Source organism: Suricata suricatta, chromosome 12, assembly GCF_006229205.1.
Source record: "Suricata suricatta isolate VVHF042 chromosome 12, meerkat_22Aug2017_6uvM2_HiC, whole genome shotgun sequence".
In the NCBI taxonomy this organism is placed as follows: domain Eukaryota; kingdom Metazoa; phylum Chordata; class Mammalia; order Carnivora; family Herpestidae; genus Suricata; species Suricata suricatta.
Genome location: NC_043711.1, coordinates 1 through 6,980, shown reverse-complemented (window position 1 = coordinate 6,980; position 6,980 = coordinate 1). Strand labels below are relative to the sequence as shown.

At 48.7% G+C, this 6,980-nt stretch overlaps 1 long non-coding RNA gene across 1 annotated transcript; it reads right to left on the bottom strand.

Annotated features, from left to right (window-relative positions):
* Positions 1-4,524: 4,524 nt before the first annotated feature.
* On the bottom strand, positions 4,525-6,828 carry LOC115275307. The gene is made up of 3 exons (XR_003901483.1): positions 6,652-6,828; positions 5,513-5,754; positions 4,525-4,609 (listed from the first exon to the last, which is right to left on the bottom strand). It is a non-coding gene; the product is annotated as an uncharacterized LOC115275307 (long non-coding RNA).
* Between the last annotated feature and the right edge of the window lie 152 nt (positions 6,829-6,980).

Below are 6,980 nucleotides of genomic sequence, written 5' to 3'. Positions count from 1 at the left end.
TGGGTCCTTCTCAGCTTCTGGGGAGCAAGGGTATCAGTGGTCCCAGCAAATTACATCCTAGGTCTTCACAGTTTGCAAAGGGATGACACTGGGGACCTGGCTTCCTAATGTAGTCCTTTCTGACTTCATGCTGTCTCCTCACTGGCAACTTAGGGCATTTTGTAAACAGGGCTTATGTTTGCTAATTCAGCCACATTGAAGTTAATAAGATGAAGTAAGGTCCTTTAATATTACATAAGTTGACATCAAATCCAGTGAGATATTCCTGAAAATCCAAGTTGCTGCCCATACCAGTGAGTTTTCCAGAAAAAAAGCCCTGGCTCATGGAGCAGCAACTCAAAGATTCGGCTTGTAGTTGAGACCCTCCAGTAAGCTTCCTTCCCATGGCTTGTGTCAGGTCTCCTGCTGCTGCCAACTGGGGATCAGCCCTGGGGTTGGCCTCCCGTCCACGGCATTGAACACAGCCTCAGCACAAGCAGATGGGCCACCGGCAGGGAGGCTGGAACAGGGGACTAACAGCATCTGATCCCAGATGTAATTTCTAAGGGGATCCAGTAGGCAGAGCAGAGCCACCAGGTATGTGGTGCCGATGTCGAGAGATGGTCATGGTTTTGGAACAACCCCCAGACACCCCCCATCCCACCCCCTCCTGCCACCAGCAGATCCTGAGAAATTCCATTACAAGGTGAGTGAGGGGCGTCAGCCCAGGGATGTGGAGGGCATCAGGTTGTCCCCAGCTCTGAAAGTTCCCCACTGTGGGCCCATCCATGGCAGCATCAAGACATCTTTGGCCTCAACCACTGTTTCAGGAAAACACTTGAAAAAGCCAATCTCAACATTTATTTCCAAGGTTCCAAGCCACATCTGAGGAAGGAAAGATCAACAACAATGCAAAGAGAGCCTCTCAGCCCAGACCTGCTCACCAGCCTTGAGGGCCAGGGGTCCAGGGGTCCAGAGGGCAGGACTCATGGGGTAGAGAAGACAGTCTCCCTAGCATTTATTCCACTGGGGTGTCATTTTCTTGCCTTATCCCCCTCCAGCCTGCAGATGTCCAACAGAATATGTAGGCTTTCTGGAAACTTCAGGGCTGTAGTGGGTGGTAGGGGCATTCTAGACCTGTGTTTTTGAGGAAAGATGCCCCATGGCTAAGACCCGAGGGTTGAGTGCTCTGGGGATGGGCCGGCCGTAGATGTGTTCAGAGGTCATGGGGAATGCTCAGTGCTCTGTGGTCAGTGGTGGGCCTGGGGTCAGTGGGCCCCCTGCAATGCCTCTCCTGCACAAAGCGGGGCTTTTCTGACTCTGTAACCCCAGTGACTGGCTGGGGCCTATGCCACGGTAGGCGCTCAGGAGATGATAAAAATAGAATATTAGTGCTAGTTTAGCCTAGTCCAGCTCCCCCTGCCCCTCAGCTCTGTTATCCCCCCTGAGGCCTACACTGGAGCACCAGTGCCTGGGCAGAAGCGGTGCCTGCCCGTGGTCAACAATAATTCCTTGAAAGCCTGTTGTGTTGAGGAACTGGTCTTGATCCCAGTGTGAAGGCTGGGGTGGGGGTGGGGGTCAGAGTGAGCAAGGGAAGGGATTAGGTTCAGTGGCTAGAACCCCCCAAGACTCTTGCACTTAGAAGGGCCTAGAGATGGTGTTTTTGGGTAAGGTGTGTGTACCCTCCCTCCCAGCCCATTTTATCTCTTGCTGGCCCACCTCTCAGAAGCCTTCATGGGAGGGCCCCCTTGTAGTAACCTGTGATGTGTCTGATGACCAAAGCGTCACCTGGAGCACATGCATGGATAAAGGGTCCCCCCATCAGGATTCTGACCCTAAACCATAAGAGGCATATGCAGACTTGGAACACCCCTCTCCAGGACAGCATCCTCAGTCAGGACTGAGAGAAGGAGCGCCCTGGGAAGGAAGTGGGTGCTTGGTCCTCGTGCCCTCAGAACAGGGCCTTCTCCATGTGCCTCGGAGGCACTGGCTGTACTGCCATCCATCACTTCCCTGCTGTCCTGTCCTTGTCTCTCCCCACAGGGGCCCTTGCAGGAAAAACTCCTTGGGCTCCATCCCTTTCAATTTCCCTCTTCCTTCCTTCATTGAGGAAGGTTCTGAAGCACATTCTCTTGTTCTCCTATAAAGCCACTGTTTCAGAATTAGAAACATCACCAGGAGACAGCTGAGGCCAGCGTTGTCTTTGCTGGAATTTAATCAGTGGAGCTCAGGAGGAAATTAGAACCACTGCACATCCTGCCAGTGTCCCCATTGGGAATGGATCTCATCAAGGTACCAGGGTTCATTGACTTCGGGGCAGCCCTGCCCTCCATACCAGTGGTCTTCCTTCCTCTTTGCTGTTGGGGGTTTTTAGTGAGTTGTTGTGTGTGGTGTGAGATAGAGGTCTGGTGTTCTGCTTGGGTCTGTCCAGTTTTCCCAGCACCATTCTTGGAAGAGACTGTCTTTTCATCTTGGCTCCTTTATTGCGAATTAATTGACCACATATGTGTGGACTTGCTTTTGGGCTCTCTGTTCTGCTCCATTGGTCTTTCTGCCTCTTAGCCCATAGCGTCCTGTTTTGGTTACTATAGCTTTGTAATATAGTTTTAGATCAGGGAATATAATGCCTCTGGTTTGTTCTTCTTTGTACATATTCTTTTGCTTTTCATGGTCGTCGATGGTTTCACACGGCGTTAAGGATTTTTCTAGTTCTGTGCAAGATGGCACTAGAATGTTGAACAGGAGGGCTTACGTTGAATCTGTATGTCATTTTTTGGTAAATGGATTTTTATAATATTCACTTTTATAATCCATGAGCATATAATATCTTTCCATTTATTTGTGTCTTTTTCAATTTCTTCATCGACGTTCCATCATTTTTAGGGGATAGGTTTCGGCATATGACTTTTAGGTGACATGCCCTTACGATTTGGGTATTTTGGTGTGTGGAGGTGGGAAGAAGAGTGTTATTGTGTTTGAGATGAAGTATTTTTTGTGGGTGAGTGAATGAGGGAGTCAGTTGGTAGTTGTTTGTTGGGGGAAGGGTTAGGAGGTTCCATGTGTGGTGTGTGGGGAGCTAGTGGGCTCAGAATTTGGAAGGTGACAGTTTAAGGGTGAGTGAGTGAGGGTTTGAGAGGGTAATTGTTTAGGTGGGAGGGGTGAGAGTACTGGATGTGGGTTTAGAAGGTTTGGTGGATGACTGCTTATTAGTTGAGAGATTAGAGGGATCAGATGGTAATGGTTTAGGGAAGGAGGGTTTAGGAGATGAAGATAGGAGTTAGGGCGAACCTTGAGTCACTGGAAATAATGGTTAAAGTGTTTAGGCTGGTGTGGTGGAAGATCCAAGGAGAATCCAGTTGTCCGTAGGACTCATGAGGAACAGCACTGCAATGAGTAACTGGAGTTTGTGGGTTCCGACCTAGAGGTAGAAGACCTTGTGAGAGCTAAGGTTTAGGATCAGGGTCCATTCTGAATTCAGATACATGGCTTGCAAATAATTTCTCCCAGTTCGTGGCTTGTCTTTTGGTTCTTTGAACAAGGTTTATCAGGGTAGAAGTTTGAAATTTAAATAGTCCATGTTATCAATTTTCCTCTTTTTTTGGACTGGTCTTTGTATTTGTGTTTTATTGTGTTTAGTGTTTATTTATTTTCAGAGATCTGTGCTGCCTGCAGAGAGCTCAATGTGAAGCTGTTCTCCCGAATCATGAGATCATGACCTGCATGGAAATCAGGAGTCAGACGCTTACCTGACTGAGCCACCCAGGTGCTGCTTGTTTTTGCATTTTTATTTTATTTTATTATTTATATATTAATTTATGTTTTGGTGCAAAAAGGTAATTTTATTAAAGTACAGGGACAGGACCCATGGACAGGAAGAGCTGCCCCAGGACTGTGAAGAGCTGCTCCAGGACTGTGAAGAGAGACTGGTTATATACTATGGAGTTGGGGTTAGTAAAGTCCGGGGAAACTTTCCAGTGAGATTTTCACATGCTAAAGAAGATGTACAGGATACTGGAGGTCTAGCTATCGTCAAAGTTTGTTTTTTTCCCCTAACAAATCATTAGCATTAAGACAGTAGGGAATTCCTGGAGAAACATTTTGCTTGTCTGCATCAAGTATTTGTCAATGGGCTACAGGTTATAAGGAGTTATCTGCCATTTCCTTCTGCCTTTGTTTCCCACTTCATTCTCCCCCTGAACAATTCTGACCCTTAAAATCTTTGAGTTTGCTGAAGATGGAAGGTCTCATCTTCTGTAACTTCTTCCTGTTGGGTAGTGGCATAGAGATGTCTTTACCTATGGGTCAACATTGGTCAGTTGGGGAAGGTATTTATATATAGGAGTTACCACAGGCAGAGGCACTTAATCCAAGGTAGACAACATATATGAACCTCCTTGAGTAGAAAGCATCATCTGTCTTCTAGAAGTTATGGCTGGGAAGGAGTCTTGGCACCAGGCAGGGAAACACCGGAAAAGACAACAAAATAAGGTTCATATTATGAGAAAGAGAAGCCTAAATATAAAAACCTTTTGTAATTTTCCTTCAGTCCATATTATCATTTGAAGAGATACCTGAGGTCTTCCACTGGTTCACAGGAATAAGCAGGCACATCAGCTTGCATTCTAGATTTCTGCGAGGAAGGTACAGGTTTAATTCTTGATATGTAAGCCCATGAAGAATGGCCTTCTAATTGTACTACAGTGGAGTACATAATACAACCCAGTAAAGGGCCCCTCCATTTTGGAGTTAAAACCCCTGCTGTATTAGACTTCCAATCCTTAAAACACATCATATCTCCTGGGTTTATATGGGGTGGGCTTCTAGCAACTGTCAGATCAGGTGCAGGGAGGCTATGACTTGCATATTCATTTAGAGATGGATCAATTAACCCGGCCTCAACTGAATAGTTAAAGAAAGCACCAGAGTCTATTTACTGATAGGTCTCCAGTGAGGAAAGACTTTCCATATGCAATTAGTGGAGGGGTTCGTCCCATGTTTAGCTATTTAAACAATCATACACCACGGGGTCCTGTTACTATCTCACAGAATAACAAGCAAAGAGATTGTCCATATCTGTGCTATTGTGACAACTTTTTTTCACGTTTATCTCAAATTGTCCAGCTCAGGCAAACAACATTTAAAGCTTATCAGGAGTAGAATTTAACATCCACAAAGGTGCATTATTGAAACCTGTTTTTTTCCTTCAAAAACCCTCCTTTCTAGAGGTAGCCAAATCAAGACTAATTCGTTTGTAAAACAAGTCAGTTTTAGCAAGCTTGACCTAGTTATCTACATAAGCTCAGCAAGTTTAGCAATTGATCATATAGATCTTTGGAAGGTTGCCTTGCTGGAACCTTTCCTAAGGAACCTTTAGCTTGAAATCTTAGCAGCCTCTCCATGGCAGAAGCCGAGCCAAGTACTTGCCCTCAGACCTGCCTGCAATACCTGCAGATTTGGGCAGATTCCTCTTCCTGAGGCCCCCAAAGTAGCCTGAGGTTCCTGCACCTGCCAGAAAGTGACATTCTTTACGCACCTGATAAGGCTGCTGGGGACTCTGTAAGAAAGGCATCGGCCAACATTTCCAAGGGGCTTTATTGGCTTCATGCTTCATAGTCGATCTTAGTTCCTTTAAGATGTCACCATCCTGGCGAGGGCACCAACTTCCAGCCATAAGGCAGGCTTCCTCCTCCCTGTAGAGTAGCCACGGTCGAGAGGATTGCAGCCTGAGCGATTTATATGAATGTGTTCCAATAAGATCATGCTTTTCAAAAGGCCCTGGAATGAGGGTAAAGGAAGGAAAGAGTATTCATGGAGTTTGCACTGGCTCAGAGTGCAGATGAAAAGGCTTATCGCCTCACGTGATGGGTGCAATATAAATAATGAGGTTTTGGGGGTGATAGTGAGGTTCACGGGGTCCAGAGCCGAGGGTCAAGAAAGGATTCTTAAAGACGTCTTTGGTGCAAAAAGGTGATTTTATTAAAGCACAGGGACAAGGACCCGTGGGCTGGAAGAGTTGCCCCTTGTGTTTCCATTTTATGTAAAGTTTCCAGTGACTTTTGGTGTAGGTTGTAAAGTTTATGTGTACATTTCATTTAATATGGTTTCCAACTAGTTTTTTCCTTAACTGTTTTTGGCCAAGTTGGGGGATAGTGGGCTCCACTTGATTTTCAATTTCCAAAGTGTAATGGATTCAGTGGGCGGCCAGGAGAGGGCGCCGCCTCCACGGACCTGTGACCCCCAACGTGCCCTGCGCTACCTTCACCGCCTGCAGGGGGCGCCCAAACCCTGCTCCCTGACGCTGGCGCGCGCACGCGCATTCAGTCCGCCTCCGCTTCCTCAGGATCAGCTGTAGGGGATTCTGAAGGACGTGGGGCCGCGGCCACAAGGACAGGAACCTGGTATCCTCGGACCCGCTGTGAAGGCTTCGGGAGGACTTGGGGCCAGGCCACTCCAATAGGAGCCCGGCCTCCTCAGGACCCTCTGTGGAGGATTCGGGAGGACTTGGGCCCAAGTCCACAGGGACAAGAACCAGGTCTCCTCAGGACCCGGCGCGGGAGGAACAGGTAAGGAGAAAGCGTGGCCGGGGGAGGGGGGGCTTCCGGAGCAGACACCGCTGAAGGGGGAGGTCGGTGTTCAGGGGACTCGGCGGGGGAAGGGCCTGGCGCGGCTTACTGCGCGGTGACGTTGAATGCCGCGGGGTCCCGGGCTGGGCTGTGCGCGTGGCTCTAGGGTCTTCTGTCTCCGGGCTCCGGAGCATCCGGGCCGCGCGTGGTGTTTCCGCTCCGCGCCGACTCGGTTCCCGGTCAGGGAGCAGGTTCCCCGGGGGGTGCTCGGGCTCTCGCCGCTGTGACCACGTAGGGTCCCCCCGCCTCCGCGTGCGGGTCGGGGTGTCTGTTACGTGTCTGACACGGAGTCGTGGGGACTTCCGTGCCGATGGCCCCGGACACACCTATGGATCGCTCCTGGCAGGACGGACATCGTCACAGGATGGTTTCCTTCAC